The sequence below is a fragment of the Camelus ferus genome, chromosome 17, assembly GCF_009834535.1.
Source record: "Camelus ferus isolate YT-003-E chromosome 17, BCGSAC_Cfer_1.0, whole genome shotgun sequence".
NCBI lineage: Eukaryota > Metazoa > Chordata > Mammalia > Artiodactyla > Camelidae > Camelus > Camelus ferus.
In genome coordinates, this window is record NC_045712.1 from 14,915,580 (window position 1) to 14,929,923 (window position 14,344).

General features: G+C 43.7%; 1 protein-coding gene and 1 long non-coding RNA gene across 2 annotated transcripts in view; one reads left to right on the forward strand and one right to left on the reverse strand.

Annotated features, from left to right (window-relative positions):
• The window catches only part of SYNPR (synaptoporin), a 273,164-nt gene that overhangs the window by 169,768 nt on the left and 89,052 nt on the right, over positions 1-14,344 (reverse strand). The window lies entirely within an intron of this gene.
• Positions 803-5,253, forward strand: LOC116657095. The gene is made up of 3 exons (XR_004312068.1): positions 803-813; positions 1,143-1,246; positions 5,219-5,253. It is a non-coding gene; the product is annotated as an uncharacterized LOC116657095 (long non-coding RNA).

Genomic DNA, 14,344 nt, shown 5'->3' on the forward strand with positions numbered 1-14,344 from the left:
ATAGCTTTGTTTTTGGTTTTTTTTTTCCAGCAACGATGACATGGCACTATCATTGTTCCCAGGATGAAGAAGGCACTTAGCAGATCTGTTGTGCAAAGTCTTTTTCTCCTGTTTCTTCCAATTCAGTAGACTTAGACCCCAGGCTGAGGTGAAACATCCACAGACAAATAAAACTCCAAAGAGTAAGGAATTCATCAGATGGCTTTCTTTTGTGTGAGAGTTTTTAAAAAGATATTTAACGTTTTATGTTTTTAAGAAAAAAGAAACACGCAACTAATTACTGTCAACTCTATTTTCAGCCAGCAGAAAGCTGTTATTAAACCACTGTAAGCCTCCTTGGCTTTTCATCCCACATAAGAATTATTATTTTATTCACAATGTTGGCTTCAGAACAGAGGTTGTCAATCAAGATACTCAAGTTCCTGTCTGAAAAAAAAAAAAAAAACTACCAAGGCTCTTTGTTTTTATTTCAGAGATATATATGTTTTTCCTCTTAGGAGTTTCTTATTCTTGCCTCCAATTGTTAATAAAAAAATAATACATGGAGAAGTCTCCTTCTCTGATGACACTGCAGCTCCTTGCTTTTAAAAGATCACTTCTTTTGTTAATGTTCAGCTCCCTCCTAACTTTCACAGCCATCAGACCCTTTAGCATCCGGGCAGCGTGGAGGACACAGTTGGTGGGGAATCTTTCTTCCCAGCCCGTTTTCCCCTTTCTCCCAAGCAGCAATCACCAGCAGCAGCAGCTGCCAGCCACTTGTAACAGACATGTAACGTGTAACAGACAGCAATAGCTTATCGTGATTTGAACGAGGTAAGCCAGCAGCACCCACAGCATTGCTATTTAAAGTTCTAGCTTAGCATAACTGTTCTCTGCTGAACGGGTACCTGGGGCTCTATTTGTTCTAAGGATCTGGTCTTGATTTTTGTCCTCATCCCCTGTGTCAATGGTGGAGGAACATAAAACGGCTTTAACCTAACTAGCAGAACTGAATTTTCTGTCTTGCTCTATTGGTGGAACAAATAAGCCATTACATAAGCCTTCAGGGACTCTTAGAATTTTTTTCCCCCTCAATTATGGACTCATTTTTTAAATTCAGACCAATCCAACTCAGACTTTTACCTCACCGTTCTCACTGACAGCTTACCCTCTGAGTCTTTGGCAAATTGTTTCAGCAAGATAAGAGACCTTCCTAGTTCAAGTCACCTACGGCCAGGACACGGCGAGTCACGGAATATGACAGAAGGTAACACACATCATTTAAAGAGCAATGAAAGACTCACCGTACCTTGTTCCCAATCTGCTTTGTGATGAGAAAATGGTTGCTTAATGAGGGTGGTTATCTTATGGCTTCTAACAAGTGAGCAGGCCAACGTCATTTTCTGATCATTACCTAATTTCACCATGAAAAGGATTAAGTATAATAGTACACTGATTTGTAGCACTTCTTAATTGCCATGCTTCAAATGAGATAAGATAATGACTCGGATACTTGAAACCCTAAAGGCACTAATAAAATACAAAATCCCCTACCAAAGAGATGCAGAGAGCAAGCGTGGGTACTGGATCTTGATCTCTTGGTAAAGCTGTCCACCACGACTCCGGCAGAATTACTTATGTAAGACGCAAGTCTGATTCCATTCTCCCATTCTTGAAATGCTTCTGTGACAGCTGGCAGTCTTTAGGTTAAAGTTAAAAATGTTTATAGGGTTGCTGATACCAAGCTTCTGCCTCAATCTCCAGCCTCCTACTACTGCCCAGCCCCTCATTCCCTTGCTTCAGCCTTACTTAGTAATACTGGTGGTTCCTTACCAACAACGTACTGTCTGAAGTCTCCTAAGCCTTTGCAGCGCTGTCCCTAATTCCTAGAACACAATTCATACTTGTACCTCAGCCCTAAAATATGCCCTCCAAAATGTGCCTTTTAAAGGACTTCTGTACGTTCCTCCATTACTTGCATCTCATTATGCTGTGTATCGATCCTTCCATTTCTCAACTACACTATACGTTCCTCTAAGTCATTGTCCCTTTTTTGTCTCTGTATGCCCAGGACTTGCTGCAAGGTATATGCTCAATAAAACAGCACTGAGTAAATGGGTCAGTGTATCAAACTTGGGTTTTTCAGTGTGGATTTAGTCAGATTGTAGCTTCCAAAGATTCTGATTTTTTCCCCCACTTTTGTGGGGTTTCTAAAATTTTATTTATTTATTTTTAATGGAAGTATAGTTGACTTACAATATTGTGTTAGCTTCAGGTGTACAATGTAGCAGTGATTCAGCATTTTTGCAGATTATATTCTATCGTAGGTTATTACAGGATAATCGGTATAATCTCCTGCGCTATCCAGTATAACCTTGTTGCTTATCTACTTTATATATCAGATTAAGAAACTGTGGTGTAAATATACACAATGGAATATTACTGAGCCATAAAAAGGAATGAAACACGGCCATTGAAGCAATGTGGATGGACCCAGAGAATATTTCACTTAGTAAAATAAGTCAGGCAGAGAAAGACAAATACAATATGATATCCCTTATACGTGGAATCTAAAAATTAATACAAATGAACCTATTTGCAAAACAGAAATAGACTCACGCATATAGAAAACAAACTCATGATTACCAAAGGGGAGAGGAAAAGAAGGAGGGACAAATTAGATGAACAGGAGATTCTGCTTTTAAGATGAATAGAGAATTATCTCCAGTGAAAAACTCTCCACAGAGCTTCAGATCCTCACATTCAACTACCTATGCACTTATTGTCTTCCTCTGAATGTTACAAACACACCCCAGTCTCAGCATGTACAAGACACTGTCCCTACTCTTTGTTGTCCAAACTGATGTTATTCCAATGGTCCTTGCACAAGCTGCTCAAGTCAGAAAACTTGGGGTCTACCAATTACACATCTCACTCATCGTGAAGTTCACTGATTTTCCTCCTCTCTGTCTCTATACTCACTCTTCTACCCTTGTCCATTTCTCCTGCCAATGCCTTAGCCTGATCTAGCAGCCCACTCACGCCCAGACTATTGCAGTAGCCTCCTAATTCACTTTCTTGTATTCATTCCACTCCCCGAGCACACACACTGTCCCCACCCTAATCAGCACAGCATTTCAGAATGCAGATCGGACAGCGTTGCTGCTTGACTTAAAACTCTTCGATGGCCTCCTGTTGACTTCAGGAAAAAGATCAAAGTCCTTAATAGAGGTTCAGACTCTATATGGTCTTCCCCGACTCCCCTGTACCACTACAGCCTTATCTCACTCCATTATCTCCTTTTCTGTTCCCTTCAATCTCATCAGCTTCACAGTTCTTCTAATAAACCATGTTCACTCTGTGTTCAGTGTCTGTGTACATGCTGTTCAAGTCTCCTGGAATGTTCTTCTCCTGCCTCCCACCCCCTGCTAGTCCTTACTGTTCCTTCCGATCTGATCTCAGCTCCAAAATCACTTCCTCAGGAAGGCTTCCCTGATCTCCCACACTTGGTCCTGTCATCCTATTACATGCACTTAGAATATCACTTTCTTTTATAATCAGTTTGTGATTATGTCTTTTGTTCATTAGTGTGATCATCTGATTATGACCAGCCTTCCCATTACATAAAACTATTGGGATTAAGCCTGCTTTGTCCACCATTATATCCCCCACTGCCCAGTTCGGGGTCAGGCACACAGTATGTGCTCTATAAATGTTTGCTGAATGACTGATCGAACACATCTAACAGTTGTGGGCCTGCAAAAGGAGGCCAATTTGTTCCTGGGGAATCTAAGGTTCACCTCCTTTCCAACCCTTACCACCTGTGATCTCAGATTTCTCCATCTCTAATTCTCCACCCACCCACCCACACACCTTTGGAGTCGCCATTTGCTGTTCCCTTTTCCCAGGATCTGGCTTGAAACTTTTCTGACTCAGCTCCCACATTGCATCAGCTGGGGCTCTTACTTGCAAGAAGCAGAAGCTGACTGTGGCTGATTAAGCAGAAAACAAGTTCATTAAAGGATAGTGGGTAGCTCACAGAATTATTGGGAGGTTTAGAGAACTGGGCTTAATGCCAAATTTCCAGGAATAATGCCCCAAATCATGTTCCCAAACTAGCCTGATGAGAAAAATGCTGCTCCTCCCAGCACTGGTGCTACTGAATGAGCTGCTTTCAACACTGCAGCCGCATTACAGATGCCACACCCCTGCAAGGTACTCAGCACTGCCATCACTGCTCTCCTTAACACCAGGGACCTCTCTGATGCCCTCCCCAGCTAAACGGATTCAACAGTAAGCCTTTCCCCCCAGATTGCTCTTGTCTGAATTTAAAGTCTAAAGTGGGAAAATCAGCTTGGTGGAGAATTGTTATGTGCCTGTGTTCTAGCTGTAAAGGAAGCTGGAAATGTGGTTCCCACATGGGAGGTGGGAGCCATCAAATGCAAAAACCCTGGAAACAGAACATGGTGTTTAAACGATGCTAGGCAGCCAGAAAACAGGACCAATGCTCTCCCCACAAAACATGGCTGAAATTTCGGCAGCTTGTTCAACCTCTCTTCGGTGGTCAGTCTAAGTTAATTTACTTTGTCCATTACAACTGAACGAACAACACAGAGGAATTTAGCCTGCTACGCTGTCTAAGAGAGACCAGACCCAGTCCCTGAGAGACTTTTAAAACCAACTGTAAACTATTCTAGAAATCTCCATTTGCAATAGTAGAATGCAACGTTTCAGAGGACAAACTCTGGAATCCAATGGTTTGAGTACGAAACCCAACTTAATCATTTAATTAAGTGCACGACTTTGGTGAACAAGTTACCAGAGGCTATAAAAACAAGTATCATGATTTGCTTTTGCAGTACCTAGCCCATATCTGGCACATAGCAGATATTCAGTAATTACTTGTTGAATGAATAAGTGGATAATTAATTACATGAATGAGTGACTTCTGTATTAATCAGGATGATCAAGGTTAAGCTGGGTTAACAAACAACCTCTAAGACCCAGCGTTTTTCTTGTATGTTGCCACCTATCCATGGAGGGTCGGGCAGGGCTCTGCTCTATGTCATCCTTATCGCAGGATGTAAGTGAATCAAATTTCCACTGTCTGGAACACCGTTGAGGAACAGAGAAAGAGAGCACGGTGAATTGTGGACTGGCTCTGAGAGCTCCCACCCATAAGCTACAGGTACCACTTCTACTCATATTTTATTTACCAAATTACCTGTAAATTTTATAGGTACACTTATCACCAAGAGGGTAGAAGACTGCTTAAAGGGGGAGCTGAAAACATGTCACCAACAGCGAAAATGATAGCCTCATCTTTTCTGAATCTCAGTTTTTTCATCTTTAAAAATAAGGACCAAAGGAGGTTGTGAAGAACGAGTGTGAATCTCAGGAAACCCTCATCATCCCGGTCCTCACTCGACGTCTTCGTAAGGGCACAATAGCCGAGCCCAGGGATCAGTGTCATCATTAAGTCAATGACAGGAGCCAACTTGCTGAAACTTGAAAGTGGGACTCAGAATGAGCAGACGTGATTATAGCAAGATATGATCTTGGAGCATCGATCTTTGTGCTTTTCTTCCCTCCTTGATTAGGACCCTTCTACCTGTTATTCAGAAGCACCACACTGCCCCAGGGAGAACTGGTGTGGTTACAGCAGAAATGTAAAGAGAAAAACAACAACAAAATCGGTGTTCAGTTTTTCTGAATTCCAAAATATATTCTTGAAGCCCACATCAGAAACAATAGCTTTGAAACCCACGGCTTTTGGTATATAAGGAATGTGGTTGAGAGAAGAAAGGACTTTTGAGAATCAAAATGGAAGCCTCTGAGGAATGCATGAAGGATGTAGGGTGATGCTATAACCTTACCAGAACCAGAGAGAAAAAAAAAAAAAAGAAAGAAAACTGCAGATCGATCCATCTGGAGGGAGAGAAGATGAGGGTCACTCAGCCCCATGGGGTAGATGAGAGAGAGGGAGAGAGAGTAGAGGGGCTCGAAATCCCGTGAGAGTTTGGCGTAGTCAGAGAGGAGAGACTTCATGAGGAGGAGAAGAGGGTAGAGTTAGCATGGAGACCGCAAAGGCTCTCTGTGCGCAGCCAAGGGGAAGCCACGCCAAAGCCTACGAACTTCCACGAGTGAGCACTTCATGTCGCCTTTCTGAGAAGCCAAGTTACATCAACATCAACATGGTGCTGGTGAAGGGAGAGCCGCAGCATCCGTCCTTGGGTGGGAGAGTGGAGACACCCACTCTGGGTTAGGGTCTAACATCTGAGTACCCTTTCTTCTCACCCCATCATCTTGCTCCCCAACAAGGCTAGATTGCTCCCTTGGATCAACCTCCCCAAAGAATAATTTCTGAATGTGCACTTTTTTTTGTCCTGAGCAAAGGTACCTTTGGGAAACGATGTCAGATTACCCAGTAAGGCATTTCACTTGTAAGTTTTAAAGCCGACAAATAAGTAACAGTTAACACACTGAGCACTTACTATCCGTCAGGCCCTGTTGAGCACTTTAAGTGGAATATCTTACAACAGTATTATCTCCATTTATATAAATGAGAAACCTGACGTCAAGAGAGCTAAATGTCAATCACGTAGCTAGCCAGTCTGGTCTCAGCATACATAGGCTTGACCACCACACCACACTATCTTTTTTATTATACAGGAATTAATTGCTCATAATTCTTGCTATCCTTCGTTCATTCAAGTTTTTTCTTTTTTTTTGAGAGCTTGCTGTAAGTTAGGCACTCTGCGAGTCACAGGCATAAAGAAGTCAGCTGGGCACAGCATTGGTACTCCTGAACCACTCGTCGTCTGTGCTGCAATGGCTTCGTCCTAAACTGTTTACATGATTTCTCCATGGAAAGCCAAGATGCAATGGAAAAAAACTCTGTCAGATTTACCACCAGGTAACTGTGTGACTCTCAATAAGTAAATAACTCGTTTAAACTACCCGTGCTTCAGTCCTCCGGTTCTAAGATCCTGGGACTAAGATAGGTAGACTGAGTCTAGGCATGTTCTACTCCAGGAAAACTCAGAAGTGAGCTGACAGTCCTTGGCGTCTCCAGTATTCAATGCAGACTGCTCTTAGACAACCCAAAGGGCACCAAATCACTTCTACCCACAGTCAAAATATCTAGACTGGAACTTACGTTCTGGTCCTGGCTTCTAACCGTTGTGGAGTTGTGAGTGGGACACTGAAGTCAACAGAACACACTCCTGTTATCCAGGAACTTGGCAACAATGTCAGGAGAGGAGAATCCTGCTATTCTGATGAGACCCGCTTGTGAGATTGTCCAGCTTCGAATTCTACTTAATAAAGCTTTCCTTCTTTTTCTTTTTTTTTTTCTACTTTCAGAATCCTTGCCTCTTTCTGCCCCACTGTCTGCCTGCCTTGCACACCTCTGCCTTCCTTTCCTCTTTGAGAGGCACTGGTGTGCTCTGGAAAAAGAACAAGAGCCAGGCTGGGCTCTGCCCTGTCCTAGTGGAATGACCTTGGCCATAAAGCTACCCCTCTGTCAATCTTGGGTTCTGAATCCATCAAATTAAACCATACCACCCACCTCCTAGAGTTTCTTGGAAGATTAAAAATAATACATCCCCTGCACCGAACACAGTGAGGAATAAAAATAAAGCACCTAGTAAAGGACCTGCTACGGAGAAGGTACTGGATACCTAGCCCAGGCTTATGCTGTGAAATAGTTGATTTCCTCCTTCTTTTTTCTGTTTCTCACCCCAAAACTGTGTTTCCTCTATAGCAAAAGGAATAAATCTTACTGAAAACACAAGGATATTGGTCCTGACAAGCAGACAGGGTATGGGTAGTGAAAAACTGCATTCTTTACCCACATACCTCAAGACTCAGAAGTTGCATGTTATTTTTCTCCAAGATTTATTTCCAGCAAGGACATGGGCTCTGGCGTCAGACTGCCAGTGCCCAAACCCCAGCTCTGCCACCTACACAGGGTTGTGACCCTGGGCAAGAGAGCCCACTTCTCTGGCCCCCAGTTTTCCCTCTATAAGGCGGGAAGAAGAACCCCACTCTGTCTCATTCATGGTTGTGGTGTGAAGACTAAATAAGACGTGCTGATCAAAAGGGCCTTTCAAGGAGTAAACACCCGTTAGGCACTATCATTTTGATTGCTACGACCATTTTGTTGTTATTGAATACAACACATTGCAGTGCTCTCTAGGAACACAGAATCCAAGCTACGGTAGACAAAGCTTTGTGGATCCTGTTACTTAATGCTGTCTTCAAATCCATTTATTCTTTTCTACCCCTTAGCCCTGGCCACCCCCATGTCCTCTCCAGGATCTCACAGTAAGGAGCCCCCTAACCTCTCTCCCTGCTGACAGCCTTTGGTCTCTCTAAACCACTCAGTACATGGCAGCCTGCAGGAGCCTTCGCGAAAGTTAATCTGATCTTTTCACTCTCGCTCAACACCCTTTATCTGCTTCTGACTGCTCGGGATAAAGTCCTGGCTTTCATGTGGTCCACAGGCTCTGGTCTGAGCCAAACTCAGCACTAAACGTAGCCTCTTCCATCCTTCAGGCCTGGCCTTCCAGAACTATTTTCGCTGCCGCGGGTGAGTACCGGGCTTTTGTCTCCAGTGCTCTGCATTTGATATCCACTCCTGCCCTACTTCACATTTGGTACCACTTTCCTATCAGCTGATAGGCCATTTCTTCCAGGAAGGTTTCCTTAACCCTTGTTTGCATATTACCCACGTGATCTCACAGCTTCAGGTATTTCTTCTGTTAGACTATTCAGCGCGTTGACAATTTGCCTGTTGAATTCTGAAGACATCCCAGGGATGGTCATGGACAGGGACTGAGCCTACCTGGTTCGTCATTAGATGCCAGTCACGTTTCTCACCTGGGACAGAGGAGGAGGGACAGCGATCACCCAGGGTGCAGGAGCAGAGGTAGGCAGCCACTAATGCTGATGGTAACATGCTCTTTTCCTTAGGAATGTCACCAAATAGTTGTGTGGATTACTGCCCACTGCTCTTCCACGATACGTGACATGTGGTAGGTCTCCAACAAACATTTGCTGAATGGATGACAAAGTAAATGCTACACTGCTGGCTGCGATATGTGCTCATAAAGAATTAGAGCACTCTCTCTCCCTTCTGCGGATTTCTAAATTCCAGCTCAAGAGGGCAGATTAATCTTGCCTTACCCTCAAGGTTTATATGAAATGTGTTAAATACATGAAGTAGATGCTCTATTTAAAAGAATCAAGAACTTTTATTTAATAAAAAAGAGGGCTCCTTCAGTATTAAAAAAAATAGAATAAATATCTGCCTTAAATATCGATACTCCAAATTACAATTTTAAAAAAATACTAAAAATAAACTAAAATGTCTTATGAAGTGGATGATCATAAAAGTGATTGCAGAACCAGAGTCCTGGTAGTAGATAAAAAGCATGTAATTAAAATATCATTAAAATGATAGGTTTATAAAATCTGTGATATGACCCAGTTCCAAGAAAAATCAGAAAGGTACTTACAGCCTAAAACATTCCAATGAAACCTTGAGGCAAGGATTTAAGATAATTGGTTTTCTTTTAAGTAAGGGATCCTGTCTCAAAAACTTTTTTTTTCACAATTTTCCTCAAGATATACTATATACTTCATGTGTGACTATTACCATTGTTACAGTCCTTTGTTAAGAAATCTATTTTACTACAATTCTATTCACTGTAATTTCCTTAGTAACAGGCTGCTCTCTTTTTCTCTTAAAAACTATTAAAATGTCATTCACATCACATTCTAGATGTGGATCCAGCTATTCCCAATAGCTATTCAAAAAACATAATCACCATAATTACTGTTGACATCTAATTAACATTCAGCTTCCTTTCTACAGCGTCTACAGCTGGACAAACCATCTATTCCAGGATAAAAACTAATGCTCTGTTGCCTTTTCTTCAAAAAATAAAACAAACCAGGATGCTCAGCACCTGGGCTCCGTGTTTTTGTTCTCCCTGTAAATGGTGGTTGGAGGTAGGACAGCTACTGTGAACACCTTTCTAAACATTACCAATGGATAAACTGGACCCGGTCATAAGAAATTAAATCCATCCAACAGCTTATGGGATTGCTGACATTCATCTGCACTGTAAGAGTTGTGGTCCATTAAGGATGACTCCCAGAGTTTGCTAACACGTGGTCTTTTGATGAGTTCTTCCTTGATCACGTCCCTTTCCATCTGGCTTACTTCATCACTTGCCACCCTCTTCTTCGTTCTCTGAACATCTGGACTCCTTCCATCTTCCCAACATCTCCACGCTCTCTCTCACCTCTGGGGCATCCACTGTGCTACTCCTCTGTCTTCCTCCGTTAGTGTGATGGTTATGATGTGGGTGTAATACTAGAACACTCAACTTCCTATCTCAGCTCTCCATGCCATGGGCTGTGTGACCTTGAGCAAGTTAGCTCCGCCTCCGGGTACCCATCTGGTTTTCTTATTTGTTAAATGGCGATGGCATCCAACAAAGGCACCCACTTTGTGGGGTTATTGGGAAGATTAAATGGATTAATATATATGCTCTAAAATATACATGTAGCTGTTTACTGTTTGAGTATTTTCTCCTGGCCAGAGCCTCCTGGTCTCAAATTTGAGGCCATTTTCCCTTCACATTACAAGACTGTTTAGGTCTCCAAGCCGTGTGCTCACTCCCCCGGCCCCCTGTATTTCCGCATTGGCATTACCATCACACTTGTAATAACTACGTCAAGCACACAATACTTGGCTCATTGTGCAACAAATATTGCTTGAGCTGTCACTCGGTGCCTGACACAAGGGATACAGCGATGAATGAAAAAGACAAAGTCCTTGCTCCAGCTGGGCTCACACTCTGGTGAGTGTCTAGAACTATGAAATAAGAAAACAAACTCAGAGGTTAAATATTAGGAAGAAAATGCAACCGTATAATGACATAAGGCGTGATTGAGGGGATGCTCTATCCGTGGTTGGGCAGTCTCTGAAAAAGGGACATCTGAACAGAGCCCTGTCAGATCAGAAAGAACTAGCCACACCCAGACCTGTGGGAAGAGAGCTCCAGGCCGAGGGAACAGCTCAAGCAAAGGCTTGAAGGCAGGAATGACCTAAGACTTGTGGCTCTACTCATCTTCCTTTTGTTCAGTGAGGGCACACCCCCACCCCATCCACGTCCTCCATCCTGGAGCTCCCAGAATGGGAGGGAGCCTCCCCAGCTATGCCCACAAATGGGCCAGCCCTTCTTCCTGTTAAGGTTTTGCTGGAGGGGTTCGTGCAGAAGACAATGATGTAAAGACAGAGTTTCTAGAATCCTTCACTGCTCTTTTCACCATGGACACTGGTTAAAAATATTTTTGAGATAGGAACTAGAAGGCACACTGAATTTCTGTCCTGTGACTTTTTTTTTTATCATCTAAAGCGGTGGTTTTCAACTGAGGGAGATTCTGCATCCCCCTAAACACCCTGGGAAAGTTGACAATGTGTGGAGACACGTTTGATTGTGACAATGTAGGGGGATGGTCCTGGCGTCTAGAGGGTAGGATGCTACCCATCTCATAATGCACAGGACGGCCCTTCCCAAGAAATAATTACCCCTCCCCAAATGTCAATAGCACCTGATCTAGAAAGTGGTCCTTCTTCAAGCCCCCTTCCCTGCTTCCAGCTGCATCCTTAACTAGGAGAGTAGGGGCCCCTTCCTCTGCAGTGGTGCTGTCCCCTTGTGAGCAGATAGGCTTAAATATACGACGTTAAGGATGAACAGCAGGGGACTCTTTGTTTCAAAGGAGCAATGGGTGTCTCTGAGGATCAGTGGACGAGTGAATACTTTGTTCTCTGGTGTCTCCATTGCCAAGCACGCTGCTTTCTTCATCTCCTACTGGCCAAGAATTCCTCAGCTTTCAGAGAGACCAATGCTAGGGATGGGAAACAGGGGTCACCCTGCATCAAAACTCTGATCGACTGGTAGTCGCTGTTTGGAGCACCATTTTGACTCCCATCAGGATTCCCGTGGGCACATTCAGACTTGCAAAAAAAGTGCAGTCAGCTAGCGATGCCTGCCATGGAGGCACGCACATACCTGGGACATGCTATCCCTTCGTGATACAGCTCAGAATACAGCTAGAACAGCTCAGTCTTGATTCTATTGTTGACTTGGTCCCACAGTTTGTTTTCTGCTCTGGGCTAGATGCAAGACACTCCAAACAGTTCACAGTGAATAATATTCAGACTTTGCACCGACAACCCAGGTAAGCCAGCGAGCAGATGACGATGCTATATTGTGTTTCCCCACTACTCTCTTGCTGTTTGTCCCTAAGCCAGTTCACCTGGTGGGAAAGAGGGAAGCCTCAGCGCCAAGGCTGGAGTAGCCTTTCTGGCCTCACCGTGGTACAGTTCCACTTGGTGGTAAACGTCATGGGCATCACCATCCTTTTCTTCTTACTTCTAATTGACCATAGCAACAGCATGCTCTTAACTGAGAGGCTCTTATCAAGTATTTATTTGATTCCTGGCCAGTGTGTGGAGTGTACTGCCTGCAGGCCACTCATCAGCAAACCCAATTATGTTCCTGGGTGCCTGCACTGCCTTTCACTTGTAGCTCCCCTCCTAGACGTCCTCATCACTCTGTATGAGTGCATGAGTCCCATCTTGGTATCTCTCTTCATTTCTCCACCTGCATTATAGGTTTTAAAGCACTGTAGGTCTTATATACCTTTGCCCCTCAAGCTGGAATATCTTCCCCATCAGCATCATAATTAAACGTCTTGTATTTGTTACATCTAGTTCTGGTACCCCCACCTTGCCTCTGCCATTGGCCTCTCTCCCACTAATTCTGCTTTCTGCTGGACAATCTCAGAGGCTCTCCCATCACAATATGCCAAGCCATCCTGCCTTGCTGTAGCTCTTACACACACTGCCCTACTCCTTTCCCTTGGGTCATACCAAGGGAGTCCTAACCCACTTTACAGGGTATTTCCTCCCCTTGTGTTTACTATTGTTTATCTTTTGACTGCTCTGCTTCCATGTCTTCTTCCTACAGCATTTCATTTTGGGGAATTACCCAAATACTTTGTTGGGGAGGATTATCTCATTTTATTTGGGGGAGCTACCTCTCCTGCACTTTGTTCGATTCAATGATCACTTAATCTAATACCTGCCCATGGGGTTTCAAAATATGTCCACAAATTCTTTGACACTGCTACTTTTGAATGGTGGAGCACAGTTCTCCTCCCCTTACGTCAGGCCTAAACTTAGGGACTCTATTCAAAGGAACAGGAAGTTGTGACAGTGATGGTGTGTGACTTCCTAGTCTAACTCAGAGAAGGCATTGAGGCTTCCTCCTTGAGCTCTCCCTTGGGAAATCTCTTGCTGTGAGGAGTACCAGCTGCCAGGTTATGAGGAATCATAAGATGAGGGGGTCCACGTGACAAGGAAATGAGGCACTCTGTCTAAAAATAGCTCTAATTTGCCATCTGTGTGAGTAAACCATCTTGGAAGTAAACCACACAACCCTTCAGGAGATGGCAGCCTTGGCTGACACTTCGACTCTGGCCTCATGTGAAACCCCACGTCAGATCCTTTCAGCTAATCTGCTTCTGGACTCCTGACCCATAGAAATTGCATGAGATCATCAAAACTTAGTATCATGTTAAGCCTTTACGTTTGGGGTAATTTGTTACACAGCAATAGATAACTAAGACACTGTACCTCACTGAGAAAACAGGCAACTGCTACGTAAGAGCCCCCAAGTCTTCTTTGTATATAAATATTAGCTTTCTCCCCCCTCCCCCCCATCTATAGGTCAGGTGGGATGGCTTTGTTGGTCTTTGCTGAGCTCACTCATTTCTCTACAGAATCTGTTGGGGGATGGCTTAGCTACATGGCTCTGCTTCATGTGACTTTTATTTCCACTGAACAATAAAGGCATTTCTTCTCCTGGAAGTAGAGGCACAAAAGAACAAGAAGAAATAAGGGAAGGCCTTGACTAGGAATAGACACGTGTCACTTACACCTCATTCGATTGTCCAAAGCAAGTTACATAGTTGCATACAGTCAAGACACAAAAATATACCATTTAGTGAAAGGAACTACAAAGTCACATGGCAATGACTGTGGATGTATAATTCTGTTACTTGGGAGGAGGTAAGGGTTGGCATGATAATCTAGCCTAGCACAGCCAGGTCCTCAGTGCAGCAGGCATTGTGACCTAAGCTGATCTAGTCAGACGGTCTCCTCCAGGGTTCTGCATCCCCAGCTTAATAGTGCAAGGCTGGAGAGACTTCCTCCAACGTCTTGCATCTCACTCATGCTAGCTGATGATCATGATCACTGAGTCCTGATGAGCACTTCCTGCCA